At 37.0% G+C, this 22097-nt stretch overlaps 1 long non-coding RNA gene across 1 annotated transcript in view; it reads left to right on the forward strand.

Annotated features, from left to right (window-relative positions):
* LOC133659086 (uncharacterized) overlaps positions 1-18454 on the forward strand; it is a 206587-nt gene extending 188133 nt beyond the window's left edge. Inside the window, exon 6 of the long non-coding RNA XR_009827598.1 lies at positions 18312-18454. This is a non-coding gene — a long non-coding RNA (uncharacterized LOC133659086). The remainder of the gene's footprint in view (positions 1-18311) is intronic.
* The last annotated feature ends 3643 nt before the right edge of the window (positions 18455-22097 follow it).

Raw genomic sequence — 22097 nt, forward strand, 5'->3', positions numbered from 1 at the left:
AATGGTTTGATATTAATAAGTTATCATTAAATGATAAGAAAACTAAATTTAGGGTGTTTAGGACAAATTGTGAAGCAAAATGAAAATTAAATCTAGTGGAAATCGATAGAGTATATGAAACTAAATTCTTGGGAATAATAATTGATCATAAATGATGTTGGAAACCGCATATTGAATATATAAAGGGAAAAATATCCAAATCCATTGCTATTCTTTATAAAGTAAAACACATGCTGAATAAGAAATGTCTGCATATGTTATATGTGACCTGTGCTGGCAAAATGAGTCACAATGAGTTATTGTTATTTACACATTCTCCATCTAAAGACCTTCAAAATGATATATGGTTTGTTGGAATCGGACAGAAAATGACCGAGTTACATCCGATTGAAGTCGACCAAGTTTGAGGGTCCGTTTTGAGAAAAAACAGCTTAAAGTTTAACTGTTCCAGAACAGAATGTTCCAAAACAAAACTCCATAGCAACCATACCTTAAAAGTCCTTGTAGCAACACCAAAATTGGTACAATTAAAGTCAAATCCCATGTCTGAAGGAAAAATATATATTCAACTCTATTGAAAACGGTTATGTACAAAAATGTCAACACTGTTATGTCACAGTTTTTTTGTTCACTGGTCAGTTTGTCAGCTGGTCAGCTGTCCGTAATATTCCTGACCAGCAACACTAAGAAGATTCGCCGACTGCAGTGAATTTAGCGCACTTGCAACCGCCTGTGTACCCTCTCCACCTTCTAAATCCATTACGCCAGTGGTCCCCAACCACCGGGCCGCGCAAGAAATGTAATTAAAAAAATTTAAAAAAAAATAAATTATTATTACCGTATTTCCTTGAATTGGCGCAGGGAATATAGTATTCGCACGTCTAGAATTACTGCCGGGTCAAACTCGTTTCTCAAAATAATTAACGCATGCTTGGCCTTATCGCCGGTTTATTATTGAAGCTGGATCAAATTCGTTTCGCAAAATATTAATTTTATTATCGCATGTCTATAATTTTTACCGGGTCAAACTCGTTTCGCAAAATATTTAGCATATGGCTAGAACTTCCACCGGGTCAAATTCGTTACGTCACGAGTGACGCATCTGTCCTCATTTTCAAAATGGAGGAAGCTGCTTTCAGTAGTTTACAATCGCACAAAGGAAAAAAGATAAAGAGCTATTCAGTAGGATTTAAGGTCCAAGCTATTGAATACCGGTACAGTATGCTAAAGAGAACAGTAAGCAGCTATGTTTTATTAATATACCGTAGCTGCGTGTGTTAAATACTGTATAAGTCATTAAATGACTCCCGCCTCCTGGTGGTAGAGGGCGCTGCCGCGCTAGTGATCCTTCTTGCGACTTCCGGTACTGCAGAAGAAGTGAACACACGCAGCAAGAGATTTTTTTGTCTTCCTTTTAACATGGAGGATTACATACCGGTATCTAAAATAAAACAGTTTTCTAAACTGGACTTTCAATGGAAGCAGGAGGTAATAATTAAAGGAATATCTCCATCGAGACAGAGAGACTTTTAAAACGGAAAAAAGAAAATAATGAAGACTTCTATAAACAAGTTATCGATGCTTTTGGTCAGAAGGAGCTGCAAATGGACTCCATTTATAAGTACAGGTAAGACCATAATAACGTGTTTTTTAATTAAATGTGCTTTTCATGATGGTATGCTTACATCACACTCAAAGCGCACGTCTAAATTTTATGGATTCCTCTTGGTAAACGCCGGAGTGAGAAGAGGTTTTAAAATAATTACCGCATGCACGGCCATCCCGCCGGTTTCCGGTAAACGCAGGAGTGACAGGGGCACCTAAAATCTTGCCTAGGGCACCAGATTGGTTAGGGCCAGGCCTGTTCATAAGATCAAAATGATCCCACACTTGTTTTCTAAGTTCCATTTGGATGGATGATAAAACAATGCCAACCCTCCCCATAACCAGAACCCTTTGATAACATTTCACTTAAATCGTAACGCCAACAAAAAATACACATTTAACCAACCTAAATACAAATTAAAAATACAACTTTTCTTAACCTCAGCCTAAAACCTAAAACTGACCTATTTTAGATGTGGAAGTAAGAAAGTAAAGATGATGTGTCAGTTGTGGTCTGAGCCAGACTACAGAAATTGGATAACAATGCAAGTGAGATGTCTTCTCAATGTGACAGTTAGCTCTCTTTGCTGCCAGATGATGGATGAGGTCTGAACGCACACACTTCCTGTTTCTCTTGAACGCAAAAGCATGGATGAAAGCGGCGCCGTCGGTTTTCAAAGTGGAGGGGAAGAACAATAGGTCACATGAAGAAAGACGCTGCGCTGACCCGAGTGCCTCCACTCCACCCCACACACACACACACACACACACACACACACACACACACACACACACACACACACACACACACACACACACACACACACACACACCGCCCTTCCCTGATAGCTATAACGCTACTGATCCATAGAACCATGTGATTTCTCACAGCCAATCACAACAGAAGGTAGCAACAATGAAAAAGTCATTAAAAACAATGAACTGTTTGTGTGTATTAAATAGTTAAATACTAAGAAATATATAATGATTTTAGTAGAATTTTAGTAGAACTTGAAATAAACAAAAGACATAGAAAAACAATAGTTTTGTTGGGTTAATAATAATAATAATAATAGATTTTATTTGTAAAAAGCACTTTACATTGAGTAAACAACCTCAAAGTGCTACAGTGTATTAAAAAAAATAGAAAGATAATAAAAAATAAATAAAAATAAAAACTAGAACAGCCAAATAGCTAAAACTAGTATGCATATATCTAAAAAAAAAAAGGCTTTTTCAAAAAGAAGGGTTTTTAAGCCTTTTTTAAAAGCATCCACAGTCTGCGGTGCCCTCAGGTGGTCAGGGAGAGCGTTCCACAGACTGGGAGCGGCGGAGCAGAAAGCCCGGTCTCCCATTGTTCGCTCGGTTAAAGGCCTACTGAAAGCCACTACTAGCGACCACGCAGTCTGATAGTTTATATATCAATGATGAAATCTTAACATTGCAACACATGCCAATACGGCCGGGTTAACTTATAAAGTGACATTTTAAATTTCCCGCTAAACTTCCGCTTGAAAACGTCGCGGTATGATGACGTATGCGCGTGACGTCACGAGGTCAAGGGAAGTGTTTGGACCCAATTCAAATACCTCTGTTTTCTTCGACAAAATTCCACAGTATTCTGGACATCTGTGTTGGTGAATCTTTTGCAATTTGTTTAATGGACAATGGAGACTGCAAAGAAGAAAGTTGTAGGTGCGATCGGTGGAGCGGCGGACTACAGCAACACCAACACCAGGAGGTTGTGTTGTGTTTTGAGCAGGATAGCAGATGCACTACGGTGAGTCTAGCTTTGGCTTCCAAACATTTGATCGCTTGCCCGTACGTGCGTGTCGATATGTGCATGTCACGTACGTAACTTTGGGGAAATATATGTTTCTTGCCGACTCTGATGGCGGCCGGGGTGTCGTCAAAAGCGTACAACGCCCGCCGCCGCATCTAAGTTAGCTTCTGTTTTTTTAGCTTCGCCAAGCTGAATATTATTAATCGTGTATTTACATGTTCATGGTTTAATAGTATTATTGATCTTCTGTCTATCAATCAAGTCAGGTTTTTTTTTTATTTAGTTTCTATCTGCATTTGAGACTGATGCTATCACGTTGGCTACGTAGCTAGGTTAGCTTCTGTTTTTTTAGCTTCGCCAAGCTGAATATTATTAATCGTGTATTTACATGTTCATGGTTTAATAGTATTATTGATCTTCTGTCTATCCATCCAGTCAGGGTTTTTTTTTTATTTAGTTTCTATCTGCATTTGAGACTGATGCTATCACGTTGGCTACGTAGCTAGGTTAGCTTCTATTTTTTTTAGCTTCGCAAAGCTGAATATTATTAATCGTGTATTTACATACCAAAGACTATAAAAAAATGGGACCCATTACCTCCCTGCTTGGCACTCAGCATCAAGGGTTGGAATTGGGGGTTAAATCACCAAAATGATTCCCGGGCGCGGCACCGCTGCTGCCCACTGCTCCCCTCACCTCCCAGGGGGTGAACAAGGGGATGGGTCAAATGCAGAGGACAAATTTTCTCCACACCTAGTGTGTGTGACAATCATTGGTACTTTAACTTTAACTTAACTTAACATGTTCAGTCACTGTGAATGTCCATTTCGCGTTCTCGACTCTCATTTTCAAGAGGATATAGTATCCCAGGTGGTTTAAAATACAAATCCGTGATCCACAAAAGAAAAAGGAGAGAGTGTGGAATCCAATGAGCCAGCTTGTACCTGAGTTACGGTCAGAGCGAAAAAAGATACGTCCATCACTGCCTCTCAAGTCCTTCACTCTCACGTTCCTCATCTACGAATCTTTCATCCTCGCTCAAATTAATGGGGTAATCATCGCTTTCTCGGTCCGAATCTCTCTCGCTCCATTGTAAACAATGGGGAATTGTGAGGAATACTAGCTCCTGTGACGTCACGCTACTTCTGGTACAGGCAAGGCTTTTTTTATCAGCGAGCAAAAGTTGCTAACTTTATCGTCGATTTTCTCTACTAAATCCTTTCAGCAAAAATATGGCAATATCGCGAAATGATCAAGTATGACACATAGAATGGATCTGCTATTCCCGTTTAAATAAGAACATTTCATTTCAGTAGGCCTTTAAGAAACCAATTCTGAGCCTTATCTTATTTAGTTTTTATTGTATATATGTTGACCACATGAACCCTGGCAATGGACCCTGTGTGTATATGTATGTTATGCCATTGTTTACACATTTGGTAAATAAATAACCAAAAAATTTATATTTTGTTGTTTTCTTACTGTACCAAAAATGAACCGAACCGTGACCTCTAAACCGAGGTACGTACCGAACCGAAATGTTTGTGTACCGTTACACCCCCTAGTGCAGGGGTCACCAACGCGGTGCCCGCGGGCACCAGGTAGCCCGTAAGGACCAGATGAGTAGCCCGCTGGCCTGTTCTAAAAATAGCTCAAATAGCAGCACTTACCAGTGAGCTGCCTCTATTTTTTACATTTTATTTATTTACTAGCAAGCTGGTCTCTACATTTTTAATTCTAAGAGACAAAACTCAAATTGAATTTGAAAATCGAAGAAAATATTTTAAAGACTTGGTCATCACTTGTTTAAATAAATTCATACATTTTTTTACTTTGCTCCTTATAACTTTCAGTAAGACAATTTTAGAGAAAATATACAACCTTAAAAATGATTTTAGGATTTTTAAATACATATACCTTTTTACCTTTTAAATTCCTTCCTCTTCTTTACTGACAATTTAAATCAATGTTCAAGTAAAATATTTTTTTTTTATTGTAAAGAATAATAAATACATTTTAATTTAATTCTTAATTTTAGCTTCTGTTTTATAGACGAAGAATATTTGTGAAATACTTCTTCAAACTTATTATGATTAGAATTCAAAAAAATTATTCTGGAAAATCTAGAAAATCTGTAGAATCAAATTTAAATCTTATTTCAAAGTCTTTTGAATTTCTTTTAAAAATTTTGTTCTGGAAAATCTAGAAGAAATAATGATTTGTCTTTGTTAGAAATATAGCTTGGTCCAATTTGTTATATATTCTAACAAAGTGCAGATTGGATTTTAACCTATTTAAAACATGTCGTCAAAATTCTAAAAATTACTAATGATGTTCCATACATTTTTTTTTTTTTTTTTTTTAAAAGATTCGAATTAGCTAGTTTTTCTCTTCTTTTTTTCGGTTGAATTTTGAATTTTAAAGAGTTGAAATTGAAGATAAACTATGTTTCAAAATTTAATTATAATTTTTTTCGTGTTTTCTCCTCTTTTAAACCGTTCAATTAAGTGTAAAGATCATTCATTATTAATAATAACATAGAGTTAAAGGTAAATTGAGCAAATTGGCTATTTCTGGCAATTTATTTAAGTGTGTATCAAACTGGTAGCCCTTTGCATTAATCAGTACCCAAGAAGTAGCTCTTGCTTTCAAAAAGGTTGGTGACCCCTGCCCTAGTGATTACTGCATATAAGACTGGTTTAAAACATTAGGATTTTTTTCCAAGTCATACTGAATTGTGACAAGAATGTGTTGTCAGTGTTGAGTGAAAACAACGTTAGGGTCAAAGAGCAACAGGTCAAACGTGATGGAGATCAGCTGCTATGTTTCTGACAGCCACCTGCCTCGTCGGCTACATGCGGCTTCCCTCAGGGAAGCAGCAGAGATGATCGATGACCGCTTCTTTGCTTGCCTCGCTCTGCCTGATACTACAGCACTTAAATAAATATCAATACTCGGCTGACATTCTTGTGGAGCACACCGCTCTTTCCACACTAAACCAGGAACCTTGCCAAAAAGTGAAATAGCGCGACAATAAAAATCATACCAGTACGTTAATAAAGTCAGAATTATGGGAATATTAGCACATATAGCACATTGAAACATGAAATATACTAGACTATACATCCAGAGAGGGGGATTAGGGTCGTATATTGTCATAACATTGCGAGGAAACTGTCATGCATTTAGAGAAAAGGGTTTTAATTTTACCAGGATTATATTCTAGGAGACAAAATGTTCTGATTTTACAAAAAAATTTGGTTTTATGAGAAAAAAAGTTGTAAACATTGCAAGAATAAAAGGAAAACATTTTAATATTGCAAAATAAACTTCTTGATTTTACCAGATTAAAGTTCATTTTTTTGTGAGGAATCATTGACCAAAAAGTCGTAATTGAAGCTGATTAAAAAAAAAATTGTATGAGAAAAAAGTAGTTTTATGAGAATTAGGTCATCATTTGATGAGTGAAAAAAGTTGTTTATGAGAAAATAGTCCAGATTTTACAGGGATGAATTGTAATTTGATGACAAAAAAGTTGCAATTTAGGATTCAATTTTGAGAGAAAATGTATGAAAAAATGTCACAATGTTTAAAGATTAAAAAGAAGAAATTTGGAGAAAAACATTTCAATTTCAATGTTATTTTATCAAGCAATACAAAATATGTAGAAATTGTATAATAAAATTGTATATTTTTAAAAGAAAAAAGTAATTATGACGTACAAAGTCAAACTTTTACCATAATATTATTACAATGACTATAATAACCTTTTGAGAGGAAAAAAAAGAAAGTTACTGAAATCTTGAGGGAAATTTCAGTATATATATTTTTAATAACAGAGGAAAAAGTTATGAGAAACATTTTGCAAGAAAAAAAACTTGAGAAAAAGGTTAAGTCATGATTAAGGCATTTTTAGTTGAAATCTGGAGTGAAAAAAGTCATAATTTTACTGCACATACACTATAATTTTATTTAAAAAATTACAATTTTCACAAGTCACAAAAAAAAATCAGCATCTTACAAAAAAAGAGAAAAAGGACATTACTAAACTACTAGATATGATTTAATAAAAAATATCATTAATTACATTTGTGAAAAACATGATTGGACTAAAAATACAACAGAATTTTATCATTAAAAGTCTAAATTTACAAGTATAAAATCCTATATTTAAAAGAGAAAATAAATCAATTTATTTTGAAAGCCAATGAAATATTTTGTTCATTCCCAGCATCATGTATGAAGAGTTTATTGTAATCGTAAACAAAACAAATGAGGATTCCAAGGTGCACTGTTCTGGCTCATTAATGAAAATATGCAGTCTGGAGGCCAAAAACAGCTTTTGTGTTGACGGCGACACCTGCAGCATTTGCAGCAAACAGATGACATGCAAATTTGGGAAAGATTCTCCCGCTTAGCGTTAGTTTGCCTGCGATGAATAAAAATTATTTGTTTGGGTCGTCTGGGTTGGAGTGGACAACTTGTGCACTCATTAGCATCGACGATGGCCTGTTAGTTTTTTTCTTCCTTAGCTATATTGTAAAGATAAATGAAAAAGTTCCCATGGTCACGCCGACTAACCTCACTTTACCCTATAACATCCCCATAGGTGACGCCCCTCCCCCATGCCAGCTCCCACTGCGATAGCCTTCAGCCATGTGGTCCGCCATAGCGTTTCTACGAGGATGCTGGTAGACCCCCTTTTTTTGTTTTTGTTTTTTTAACAAGGGTTGACTCTTTCATCCTCTTTCAGGGGCTGCAGGGTCCTTGCCCTCTGAGCTGTTTAAGTGCACATCCCCCAATTCTACTCTGTATACATTTTACATTCTCATTGTGGACACATATGTTAGTACAGTACTGATACAGTACATAAACAAATCATTTTATTATTCACATCAGTGAACAGTGGATTTGGACCATGTAGAACGCCAAATTTTGAACTATGTAGAGCTCCAAATGACTGCATGAACAGTGGCTAGAAAACCGGCCAATGACAGTACAGTCAGACAAATTGCTGAAGGATAGAAAAAAATCTGAATTTTTGCAAAAAAAATGGGACCTTTTCTTAGTATATTTCATAATGTTTAGAAAACAAAACATTGAACAAGAAAAAACTTCGCGATTTTATGATGAAAATTGTAGAAAAAAAATTCAAGTACGAACATTTTGCGAGTAAAAAAGTACCAATTTTTTAAGAGAAAAGATGTCGTTAGGTTGCAAAAAAACCTTAGAAAGTTAGAGTCTTCTAGTTTTACAGGAAAAAAGTGGTAATTTAAATAGAATATATGTCAACATTTCATGAAGCCGTAATTTTACGGAAAAAAGTCCATTTTAAATGTTAAAAGTAAAATTTTAGATTTTTTGGGAGGATGTCAATTTTTAGAGGATACATTCTTAACTTTAGTAGAATTCGTAAATTAGCGGAAAAAAATTTACCATGTTTTTTTTACCTCAAGGTGGATAAGAAAAAAATCATGGTCAGAAAATATCGGCACAATGTTACTTTAAATTTTTATTTATTTATTTATTTTTTATATAAATGTCGTCATTTTTCAAATCATACAAAAAAAAACATTACAAATGAGAAGTGTAACTTCACTACGAAAAAATACTTTAACTGAATAAAGTTGTGATATCAGAAAAGGATGATTTTTATGAGTAAGATGTAATTTTATGGGATGCATTAGTACAACTACATCAAAATGTAAGATAATAATGTTGAGACAACAAAACATTGAACAAGAAAAAACATCGCGATTTTTTGATGAAAATCGTAAAAAAAAAATTCAAGTACGAACATTTTGCGAGTAAAAAAGTAGCAATTTTAAGAGAAAAGATGTCGTTAAGTTGCAAAAAAACCTTAGAAAGTTAGAATCTTCTAGTTTTACAATAAAAAAGTGGTAATTTAAATAGCATATATGTCAACATTTCATGAAGCTAAAGTTGAAAACACAAATTTTACAGAAAAAAGTAAATTTTAAGTTTTATAAGTAACATTTTGATTTTTTTGGAGGACTTCAATTTTTAGAGGATACATTCTTAACTTTAGTAGAATTCGTAAATTTGTGGGGGGAAAAAAAACATGTTTTTTTTTACCTTAATGTAAATAAGAAAAAAAAAATCATGGTCAGAAAATATTGGCACAATGTGAGAATTTTTTTATTTTTTTATTTTGTATTTATATAAATGTCGTCACTTCGCAAGTCATACAAAACATTATTACAAATGAAAAGTGTAACTTCAATAAGAAAAAATAACTTAACTGAATAAAGTTGTGATATCAGAAAAGTATGATTTTTATGAGTAAGACGTGGTTATACAAGTCGTAGTTTTATGGGATGGATTAAAGTACAACTACATCAAAATGCAAGATAATAATGTTGAGACAACAAAACATTGAACAAGAAAAAACATCGTAATTTAATGATGAAAATTGTAAAAAAAAAAAAAAATTAAAGTACGAAATTTATGTGAGTAAAAAAGTAGCAATTTTAAGAGAAAAGATGTCGTTAAGTTGCAAAAAAAACCTTAGAAAGTTAAAATCTTCTAGTTTACAATAAAAAAGTGGTAATTTAAATAGAATATATGTGAACATTTCATGAAGCTAAAGTTGAAAACCGTAATTTTACGGAAAAAAGTCAATTTTAAATGTTATAAGTAAAATTTTAGATTTTTTGGGAGGATGTCAATTTTTAGAGGATACGTTCTTAACTTTAGTAGAATTCGTAAATTTGTGGGGGGAAAAAAAACATGTTTTTTTTACCTCAACGTAAATAAGAAAAAAAAAATCATGGTCAGAAAATATTGGCATAATGTGAGAATTTTTTATTTTTTTATTTTTGTATTTATTTAAATGTCGTCACTTTGCAAGTCATACAAAACATTATTACAAATGAAAAGTGTAACTTCAATAAGAAAAAATAATTTAACTGAATAAAGTTGTGATATCAGAAAAGTATGATTTTTATGAGTAAGACGCGGTTATACAAGTCGTAGTTTTATGGGATGGATTAGTACAACTACATCAAAATGCAAGATAATAATGTTGAGACAACAAAACATTGAACAAGAAAAAATATCGAGATTTTATGATGAAAATTGTAGAAAAAAAATTCAAGTACGAACATTTTGCGAGTAAAAAAGTAGCAATTTTAAGAGAAAAGATGTCGTTAGGTTGCAAAAAAAACCTTAGAAAGTTAGAATCTTCTAGTTTTACAATAAAAAAGTGGTAATTTAAATAGAATATATGTAAACATTTCATGAAGCTAAAGTTGAAAACCGTAATTTTACAGAAAAAAGTCAATTTTAAATGTTATAAGTAAAATTTTAGATTTTTTGGGAGGATGTCAATTTTTAGAGGATACATTCTTAACTTTAGTAGAATTCGTAAATTAGCGGAAAAAAATTTACCATGTTTTTTTTACCTCAAGGTGGATAAGAAAAAAAATCATGGTCAGAAAATATCGGCACAATGTGAGAATTTAAAAAAAAATTTAATATTTTTTTTTTTTATGAATGTCGTCATTTTTCAAATCATACAAAAAAAAATATTACAAATGAGAAGTGTAACTTCACTACGAAAAAATACTTTAACTGAATAAAGTTGTGATATCAGAAAAGTATGATTTTTATGAGTAAGATGTAATTTTATGGGATGGATTAGTACAACTACATCAAAATGCAAGATAATAATGTTGAGACAACAAAACATTGAACAAGAAAAAACATCGCGATTTTTTGATGAAAATTGTAAAAAAAAAATTCAAGTACGAACATTTTGCGAGTAAAAAAGTAGCAATTTTAAGAGAAAAGATGTCGTTAGGTTGCAAAAAAAACCTTAGAAAGTTAGAATCTTCTAGTTTTACAATAAAAAAGTGGTAATTTAAATAGAATATATGTAAACATTTCATGAAGCTAAAGTTGAAAACACAAATTGTACGGAAAAAAGTCAATTTTAAGTTTTATAAGTAAAATTTTAGATTTTTTTGGACGATGTCAATTTTTGGAGGATACATTCTTAACTTTAGTAGAATTCGTAAATTTGTGGAAAAAAAAACAAAACATGTTTTTTTTACCTCAACGTGAATAAGAAAAAAAAATTAAGGTCAGAAATAGGGATGTCCAATAATATCAAACTGATAAATGCTTTAAAATGTAATATCGGAAATTATCGGTATCGGTTTAAAATTATCGGTATCGGTTTCAAAAAGTAAAATGTATGACTTTTTATGACAAAACATTAAATGCAGTGTTTTAAAATTATATCGATTAAATTGAAATACCAAAATGGTTCAAAATTAAATTAGGATTTTTGTGTAAAAAAATTCAAGAAAACGGTGAACATATTTCTAGAGATGTCCGATAATATCGGCAGTCCGATAAATGCTTTAAAATGTAATATCGGAAATTATCGGTATCGGTTTCAAAATGTAAAATGTATGACTTTTTAAAAGGCCGCTGTGTACACGGACGTAGGGAGAAGTACACAATAAACCTTAAAGGCACTGCCTTTGCGTGCCGGCCCAGTCACATAATATCTACGGCTTTTCACACACACAATTCACATACTTGGTCAACAGCCATACAGGTCACACTTAGGGTGGCCGTATAAACAACTAACACTTTTACAAATATGCGCCACACTGTGAACCCACACCAAACAAGAATGACCAACACATTTCGGGAGAACATCCGCACCGTAACACAACATAAACAAAACAGAACAAATACCCAGAACCCCTTGCAGCACTAACTCTTCCGGGACGCTACAATATACACCCCCCGCTACCTCCTACCCTAAACCCCGCCCCCAACCCCGCCCACCTCAACCTCCTCATGCTCTCTCAGGGAGAGCATGTCCCAAATTCCAAGCTGCTGTTTTAAGGCATGTTAAAAAAAATAATGCACTTTGTGACTTCAATAATAAATATGGCAGTGCCATGTTGGCATTTTTTTCCATAACTTGAGTTGATTTATTTTGGAAAACTTTGTTACATTGTTTAATGCATCCAGCGGGGCATCACAACAAAATTAGGCATATAATGTGTTCATTCCACCACTGTATATCGGTATCGCTTGATATCGGAATCGGTAATTAAGAGTTGGACAATATCGGATATTGGCAAAAAAAGCCATTATCGGACATCTCTAGTCAGAAAATATCGGCACAATGTGAGAATTTTTATTTTTATTTTTTTCATTTTATTTTAAATGTCGTCACTTTGCAAGTCATACAAAAAATTCTTACAAATGAGAAGTGTAACTTCAATAAGAAAAAATTATTTAACTGAATAAAGTTGTGGTATCAGAAAAGTATGATTCGAGTCGTAATTTTATGGGATGGATTAAAGTACAACTACATCAAAATGCACGTTTTGTGCCTTTTTGTGCATTAAAAACTACCTAGCTGTATATAAAACGTTGACAACGCAAACAAAAAATACTGTTTTACTCATATGCAAACACACACACACACACACACACACACACACACACACACACACACACACACACACACACACACACACACACACACACACACACACACACAGTACTGTAGCGTAGAGAGCAGTAGGTCAGACTGGTTGAAAGTGAGTGTAGATTTATTCTAATCAGTACACCACCTGTGACAGTTAAACTGCTGAACTTTGACCCCAGCTGCATCTCTGGGTGTTCCCTGTCTCCCCTTTATGGGCGGCTGAATACATCAAAAATGTAAATTAAAATGCAGCATAGAAAGAGATGATGGACGCTTGTTCTCTAGCTCATCTTCCAATGATAGTATATATGATAGTATATATCTGTATCATGAATCACCCCGACTTAAACAAGTTGAAAAACTTATTGGGGTGTTACCACTTAGTGGTCAATTGTACAGAATATGTACTGTACTGTGCAATCTACTAATAAAAGTCTCAATCAATCAATCAATCAATCAATCAATCCTCTAACGGAAGCCCCCCGACTTGCCCCAAACACAGCGTTGTAGACAATGGTCTTTTTCCTTATTAAAATAAACTTTCCAGTCTTTAGTTAAAACCAGGCGTCCACAGGGGGGGGTGAGGGGGTGGGGGGGGGAGGGGGGGTGCATTGCAACACGTTTCCAACAAAATTCTTCATACACTTCATCAGTGATGTCTAGGGGTGTGGGGGAAAAAATCGATTCCAATTCAAATCGCCATTCTCACGTTGTACGATTCAGTATCGATTCTGATTTTTTTAAAATCGATTATTTTCTTTTTTTAAATGAAATAATCCAACAAAACAATACACAGCAATACCATAACAATGCAATCCAATTCCAAAAGCAAAGCCGAGCCAGCAACACTCAGAACTAGGGATGTCCGATAATATCGGCCTGCCGATAATATCGGCCGATAAATGCGTTAAAATGTAATATCGGAAATTATCGGTATCGTTTTTTTTATTATCGGTATGTTTTTTTTTTGTTTTTTTTGTTTTTTAAATTAAATCAACACAAAAAACACAAGATACACTTACAATTAATGCACCAACCCAAAAAACCTCCCTCCTCATTCACACAAAAGGGTTGTTTCTTTCTGTTATTAATATTCTGCTTCCTACATTATATATCAATATATATCAATACAGTCTGCAAGGGATACAGTCCGTAAGCACACATGATTGTGCGTGCTGCTGCTCCACTAATAGTACTAACATTTAACAGTTAATGTTACTCATTTTCATTCATTACTAGTTTCTATGTAACTGTTTTTATACTGTTTTACTTTCTTTTTTATTCATGAAATTGTTTTTAATTTATATATCTTATTTTATTGTATATTTTTTTATTAAAAGTACCTTATCTTCACCATACCTGGTTGACCAAATTAGACATAATAATGTGTTAATTCCACGACTGTATATATCGGTTGATATCGGTATCGGTAATTAAAGAGTTGGACAATATCGGAATATCGGATATCGGCAAAAAGCCATTATCGGACATCCCTACTCAGAAGTGCAATAAACAGAGCAATTGAGAGGAGACACAAGCACCACACAGAACAAACCAAAAGTAGTGAAACAAAAATGAATATTATCAACAACAGTATCAATATTAGTTACAATTTCAACATAGCAGTGATTAAAAATCCCTCATTGACATTATCATTAGACATTTATTAAAAAAAATGAACAATAGTGTGACAGTGGCTTACACTTGCATCGCATCTCATAAGCTTGACAACACACTGTGTCCAATATTTTCACAAAGATGAAATAAGTCATATTTTTGGTTCATTTAATAGTTCAAACAAATGTACATTATTGCAATCAGTTGATAAAACATTGTCCTTTACAATTATAAAATCTACTACTCTGCCTGCATGTCAGCAGACTGGGGTAGATCCTGCTGAAATCTACGTATTCCATGAATAGACAATCCTTTTCAATCGGGAAAATATCAAATTTGGATCGAATCTTGACCCCAAGAATCGATATTGAATCGAATCGTGAGACACCCAAAGATTCGCAGCCCTAGTGATGTCATAATTATTTTGCTCGAGTTTATTTGGCCCCCACTTGGCAAATCCCTCCCCAACACACCAACACAGCACCGTTAATGATGATCTCTCCTCCCTAATTGCAATACACTTCTGTAGGGCTGCAACAACTAATCCATTAAATCGATTGAAATCGATTATAAAAACAGTTGGCGATTAATATAGTCATCGATTAGTTCAGGGGTCGGCAACCCAAAATGTTGAAAGAGCCATATTGGACCAAAAATACAAAAACAAATCTGTCTGGAGCCGCAACAAATTAGAAGCCATATTACATACAGATAGTGTGTCATGAGATATACATTGAATTGAGATGACTTAAAGGAAGCTAAATGAGCTCAAATATAGCTACAAATGAGGCATAATGATGCAATATGTACATATAGCTAGCTTAAATAGCATGTTAGCATCGATTTAGCTTGCAGTCATGCAGTGACCAAATATGTCTGATTAGCACTCCACACAAGTCAATAACATCAACAAAACTCACCTTTGTTCCTTCACGCACAACGTTGAAAGTGTGGTGGACAAAACGAGACAGAAAAAGAAGTGGCATAAAACACGTCCTAGGAAGTCGGAGAAAGGTACACATGTACACAAACGAAGGTGAGTTCAAGGACCGCCAAAATTAGTAGGACAAAACGGCGCTCGCCAAATACTCGAATCAGTGAAGCATGTTTAATATAAACAGTGTGATTTATAACAATTAGGGAGGTTTGTGTCATGTTTGTCCTCCTACAGAAACCATATTAAAACAAAAAAAATTTTTTTTTTTCCCCTCATCTTTTTCCATTTTTCATATATTTTTGAAAAAGCTTCAGAGAGCCACTAGGGCGGCGCTAAAGAGCCACGGGTTGCCGACCCCTGGATTAGTTGGATCTATGCTATGTGCATTAATTTTTATTTTTATTTTTTATAAACATTTATTTATAAACTGCAACATGTACAAACAGCTGAGAAACAATAATCAAAATAAGTATGGTGCCAGTATGCAGGGGTTTTTTTTCAATAAAATACTGGAAAGGATAGAAATGTAGTGTGTCTCTTTTATCAGATTATTAAAGGCCTACTGAAATAAAAAAATTTTATTTAAACGGGGATAGCAGATCCATTCTATGTGTCATACTTGATCATTTCGCGATATTGCCATATTTTTGCTGAAAGGATTTAGTAGAGAACATTGACGATAAAGTTCGCAACTTTTGGTCGCTGATAAAAAAAAGCCTTGCCTGTACCGGAAGCAGCGTGACGTCGCAGGTTGAAAGGCTCCTCACATTTCCCCATTGTTTACACCAGCAGCGAGAGCGATTCGGACCGAGAAAGCGACGATTACCCCATTCATTTGAGCCAGGATGAAAGATTCGTGGATGAGGAACGTGAGAGTGAAGGACTAGAGTGCAGTGCAGGACGTATCTTTTTTCGCTCTGACCGTAACTTAGGTACAAGGGCTCATTGGATTCCACACTTTCTCCTTTTTCTATTGTGGATCACGGATTTGTATTTTAAACCACCTGGGATACTATATCCTCTTGAAAATGAGAGTCGAGAACGCGAAATGGACATTCACAGTGACTTTTATCTCCACGACAATACATCGGCGAAGCACTTTAGCTACGGAGCTAACGTGATAGCATCGGGCTTAACTGCAGATAGAAACAAAAGAAATAAACCCCTGACTGGAAGGATAGACAGAAAATCAACAATACTATTAAACCATGGACATGTAACTACACGGTTAATGCTTTCAAGCCTGGCGAAGCTTAACAATGCTGTTGCTAACAACGCCATTGAAGCTAACTTAGCTACGGGACCTCACAGAGCTATGCTAAAAACATTAGCTATCCACCTACGCCAGCCAGCCCTCATCTGCTCATCAACACCCGTGCTCACCTGCGTTCCAGCGATCGACGGCGCGACGAAGGACTTCACCCGATCGTCGATGCGGTCGGCGGCTAGCGTCGGATAGCGCGTCTGCTATCCAACTCAAAGTCCTCCTGGTTGTGTTGCTGCAGCCAGCCGCTAATACACCGATCCCACCTACAGCTTTCTTCTTTGCAATCTCCATTGTTCATTAAACAAATTGCAAAAGATTCACCAACACAGATGTCCAGAATACTGGAATTTTGCGATGAAAACAGAGCTTTTTGTATTGGATTCAATGGTGTCCGAATACTTCCGTTTCAACCATCGACGTCACGCGCATACGTCATCATACATAGACGTTTTCAAACGGAAGTTTAGCGGGAAATTTAAAATGTCACTTTATAAGTTAACCCGGCCGTATTGGCATGTGTTGCAATGTTAAGATTTCATCATTGATATATAAACTATCAGACTGCGTGGTCGCTAGTAGTGGCTTTCAGTAGGCCTTTCATCGATTAATCGAAGTAATAATCGACGGATTAATCGATTATCAAATCAGTTGTTAGTTGCAGCCCTACACTTCTGCGTTGGTGTTCTTGTGGAAAATCTTACCTTCCTCTAACCACCCCCCCCCCCCCCCCCACACTATCGCCCACCCTTATTTTCCCCACAACACACCAACACAGCATCGTAGACAATACTCTTTAATTGAAATAAACTTGTACGTCTCTGGCAAATCTCATTCTACTCTGATGGACGCCCCCACTTACCCCCACTATTGCCCACCCCACCCAACCGCTCCCCTCTCCACAACACACAAACACTGGATTGTAGAAATGTGTGTCTTTACCCGATTGTAACCAACTTTGTTTGAAAAGAGCCATTGGATTGGCTTCCGGGGGGGAGGATGGGCGGCCCGTTTAGTGTCGTTACGCCTGCATCTCAACAATTTCCCAGCAAAAGCCTCGGCACACTTCATCAGCGTTATCATAATTCTTTAGCTCCATCTTATTTGACGGCCACCGCTGGCCCCCCCACTTGGCAAATCGCATTGGTGATGCCCCCCCCGCCCTTTTTTTCCACCATTGATTTTCCCCCTGCTGCCCCCCACTCTTGCTTTTCCCAATTCATTTCAGATTGCTCCATGTGAAATATTAATTTCTCCTCACCGGACAAAAGTGTGAGGCTAACCCGTTTTCTTCCTCCGGTTTTTGCGGGTCTACGACACGCCCTTTCATCACGTCTTGGCCGCCATGCTAATTCAAATCCGGGCTTAAGATGTACGCGCTTTGCACATGCAGGTGTGTAATCAGCGCCATCCCCGCTATGATTGGGCCTGGATGTGCCATTATAGAAGCTCTGTGCAGTCTGATGGAACCTATTGATGTCTGAGTACACAGGCCCTGCTCAATTAGTCCATGACACCCACTGCTTTGGTCTCTATAGGATCCACCCCCCACCCCACAGTCCCCCCCCTTTCTTTTGCATATGTGATTTCATAAGGAACACTTTGTCTTTTTCCCCCCCCATTTCAGCAATGGCAAGACAAACAAGGGATGGGAGTGAGGTTCCTTGGGACACTTTGGACTGTGTCATTGATTTGCAGTCGAGCTCCACGCACTTCTTGTCCTTCACTCGGCGCTACAATCAATCATGTCTGCTTGTGGCCACGCAGGGCAAAAAAAACAAAAAATCATCAATGTGTGTGTCCTTTTTTTATTTTCTGTTTGTGTCATTCAGGAATATTGACATGACAAGTATGAGATATGATACACTTGGCTCTCTTTCACTCTCATGGATTTTCTACAAGAATCTCACACTCACTACGTTTCCATGCATGAAATTAGTCTGATTTCTCAAATAGTTGTATTTTCACACCAATGTGTCCAAGTGTCCATGCACTTTCCCTAATGCGACTGTTGCCTCCCGTATGCTTGGGGCCGGCGGTTAAATGAATTACTTTTCCGGTTGACCTATGACGTCAAACTAGCCATCTGCGGATCCTTACAACTTGTTTGAAGTGATGTCCGCTGTAATATTGGCACAGATTACACATATTACCTCTCTAAAGGCTATGTTGGTGTTACTCTAGCACAGAGGTCGGCAACCCGCGGCTCCGGAGCCGCATGCGGCTCTTTGACCACTCTGATGCGGCTCAGCTGCATACTTGCCGACCCTCCCGATTTTCCCAGGAGACTTACGGATCCGGTAAAAGTTAGAGATGCTACCTCAGTAGAAGCATTTAAGTCTCATCTTAAAACTCATTTGTATACTCTAGCCTTTAAATAGACTCCTTTTTTAGACCAGTTGATCTGCCGTTTCTTTTCTTTTCTTTTCTACTCTGCTCCAAACCCGGGGTGGACCGCTAGCCTGTTCATCAGATGGGGACATCTCTACGCTGCTGACTCGTCTCCACTCGGGATGGTTCCTGCTGGCCCCACTATGGACTGGACTTTCGCTGATGTGTTGGACTTTCACAATATTATGTCAGACCCACTCGACATCCAGGGGGTGGGGGGTTACCCACATATGCGGTCCTCTCCAAGGTTTCTCATAGTCATTCACATTGACGTCCCACTGGGGTGAGTTTTCCTTGCCCGTATGTGGGCTCTGTACCGAGGATGTCGTTGTGGCTTGTACAGCCCTTTGAGACACTTGTGATTTAGGGCTATATAAATAAACATTGATTGATTGATTGATTGATCTCAGTGCCTCTTTTAGAAATCTCCCGGGTTAAATATTCTCCAGTTATCACCTTAACAACTTAATCAAGGGCGTGCCAATATAGCATTGCTTTTTCTGATCCTCTATAGCCTGTATAAACACCGTGCCAGCCCGTCCACATGGTGTATGTAGCTTTTACTTGCACACGTAAGAGACAGCAAGGCATACTTGGTCAACAGCCACACAGCTTACACTGACGGTGACGTATAAAACAACTTTAACACTGTTACGTTACAAATATGCGCCACACTGTGAACCCACACCAAAAAAGAATGACAAACACATTTCTAGAGAACATCCGCACCGTTAAACAACATAAATACAACAGAACGAATACCCAGAATCCCATGCAGCCCTAACTCTTCCAGTCTACATTGTACACCCCCGCTACCACCACCACCCCCCCACACACCAGCCCCCTCCCCACCCTCCTTTGTGCGTCGGTTGAGGTGGGCGGGGTTTGGTGGTAGCGGGGGTGTACAATGTAGACCGGAAGAGTTAGGGCTGCATGGGATTCTGGGTATTCGATGTGTTGTGTTTATGTTGTGTTACGGTGCAGATGTTCTCCAGAAATGTGTTTGTCATTCTTTTTTTGGTGTGGGTTCACAGTGTGGCGCATATTTGTAACGTAACAGTGTTAAAGTTGTGTTAAAGTTGTTTTATACGGTCACCGTCAGTGTAAGCTGTGTGACTGTTGACTAAGTATGCCTTGCTGTCACTTACGTGTGCAAGCAGAAGCTGCATTCAACATGTGGCCGATCAGGTACGCTGTTTGCAAAGACTGTAGAGGGCGCTAAAAGCAGTACCAACACGCCCTACATTTCGGGTGTCTCCCGGAAAGACTGTGAGAGTTGGCAAGTATGACTCAAGTAAAACTCGCGGGCCGTACTAACATTAAATTGTCTTAATAAGGTGCGGGCCGGACCCTTGGTTTTAAACATAGCCCAAAAGTTAAAAAAAAAAGCTTTGTATGCAGTGTTATTTCATTTTAAATTTCAAAAGAGTTTTGTGGCTCCCATTATTATCTTTAATTTGTGAAACTCGTCAAAATGGCTCTTTGAGTGGTAAAGGTTGCCGACCCCTGCTCTAGCATCTCCAAAACCCTCAAATCTAGACCCCAAACATCCCAGAACAAGCTAATCAGGTTACTTCTAGACCTCCGCCCCAGATCACACCTCACTCATACCCACTTCTCCAAAGTGGGCTGGCTCAGGGTGGAGGACAGAGTAAAACAACTTGCACTGAGCCTAATCTAATTATTTAAACTTCTTGTACTGTGAATATTAGGTAAAAGGTAATCCGTCCTATTTGGGTCCCACATCAACCTCAAGAAAGTCAGTGACTTCACTATAAAAGTGGGTAACATTGTTATCACCAGGAAAGATGAGGTCACCTACCTAGGTTCCATTCTAGAGGCTAATCTTTCCTGTGATAAAATGGCAACCAAGGTAATCAAAAAGGTCAACCAATGAACAAGATTTCTCTACAGAATCTCCTCTCTGGTCAACAAAAGCACCTTGAAGATTGTAGCGGGAACTCTCGTTCAACCCTTTTTCGATTACGCTTGCAACTCCAAAACCCTCAAATCTAGACTCCAAACATCCCAGAACAAGCTAGTCAGGCTACTTCTAGACCTCCACCCCAGATCCCACCTCACTCCTACCCACTTCTACAAAGTGGGCTGGCTCAGGGTGGAGGACGGAGTTAAACAACTTGCACTGAGCCTAGTCTATAAAATCCGCTACACCTCCCTGATACCGAAGTACATGTCAAACTACTTCCTTACCGTAAATGACCGCCATAACCACAACACCAGGGGGAGCTCCACTAACCACGTTAAACCCAGATTTCGATCTAACAAAGGTCTTAACTCATTCTCTTTCTATGCCACATCAATATGGAATGCATTCCCAACAGGTGTAAAAGAAAGGGCATCTCTATCCTCCTTCAAAACTGCACTAAAAGAACACCCCCAGGCAACTTAAACCGTAAACTAACAAACTTCCTTTCACATCCTACCTCCCGGGATTGTAAATAATCAAATGTAGATACTTATTCTTATTCTTATGCTCTCTGATCTCTATCTCTATGTCCACTACTTGCTGTACATATCCTACCAAGTCAGTCCTACACTGTTCCAATGTCCATTTCTCTGATGATGCAATTGTTGATGACTGAAGTGTTGATATCAACCAAACCTAACCCCCTCCCCACCCCTCCACACCCCGGATTGTAAATAATGTAAATAATTCAATGTATATACTCTGATGTTTATCTTGTGTGATGACTGTATTATGATAGTATATATCTGTATCATGAATCAATTTAAGTGGACCCCGACTTAAACAAGTTGAAAAACTTATTGGGATGTTATCATTTAGTGGTCAATTGTACGGAATATGTACTGCACTGTGCAATCTACTAATAAAAGTTTCAATCAATCAATCAATCAATCAAATAGCAGAGGCTACCGGGGCAGATGCAGGTTCAATGCAAAGAAAAAAAAGGCGTAAGAGTTTTTTGGAAGGAATTTTCAGACAAAAATCATTGAAATAAAACTTTTGAATGTCTCCGAGTTCATTGAAAAGGCTCTGTGG

Source organism: Entelurus aequoreus, linkage group LG10 (genome assembly GCF_033978785.1).
Source record: "Entelurus aequoreus isolate RoL-2023_Sb linkage group LG10, RoL_Eaeq_v1.1, whole genome shotgun sequence".
In the NCBI taxonomy this organism is placed as follows: Eukaryota; Metazoa; Chordata; class Actinopteri; order Syngnathiformes; family Syngnathidae; genus Entelurus; species Entelurus aequoreus.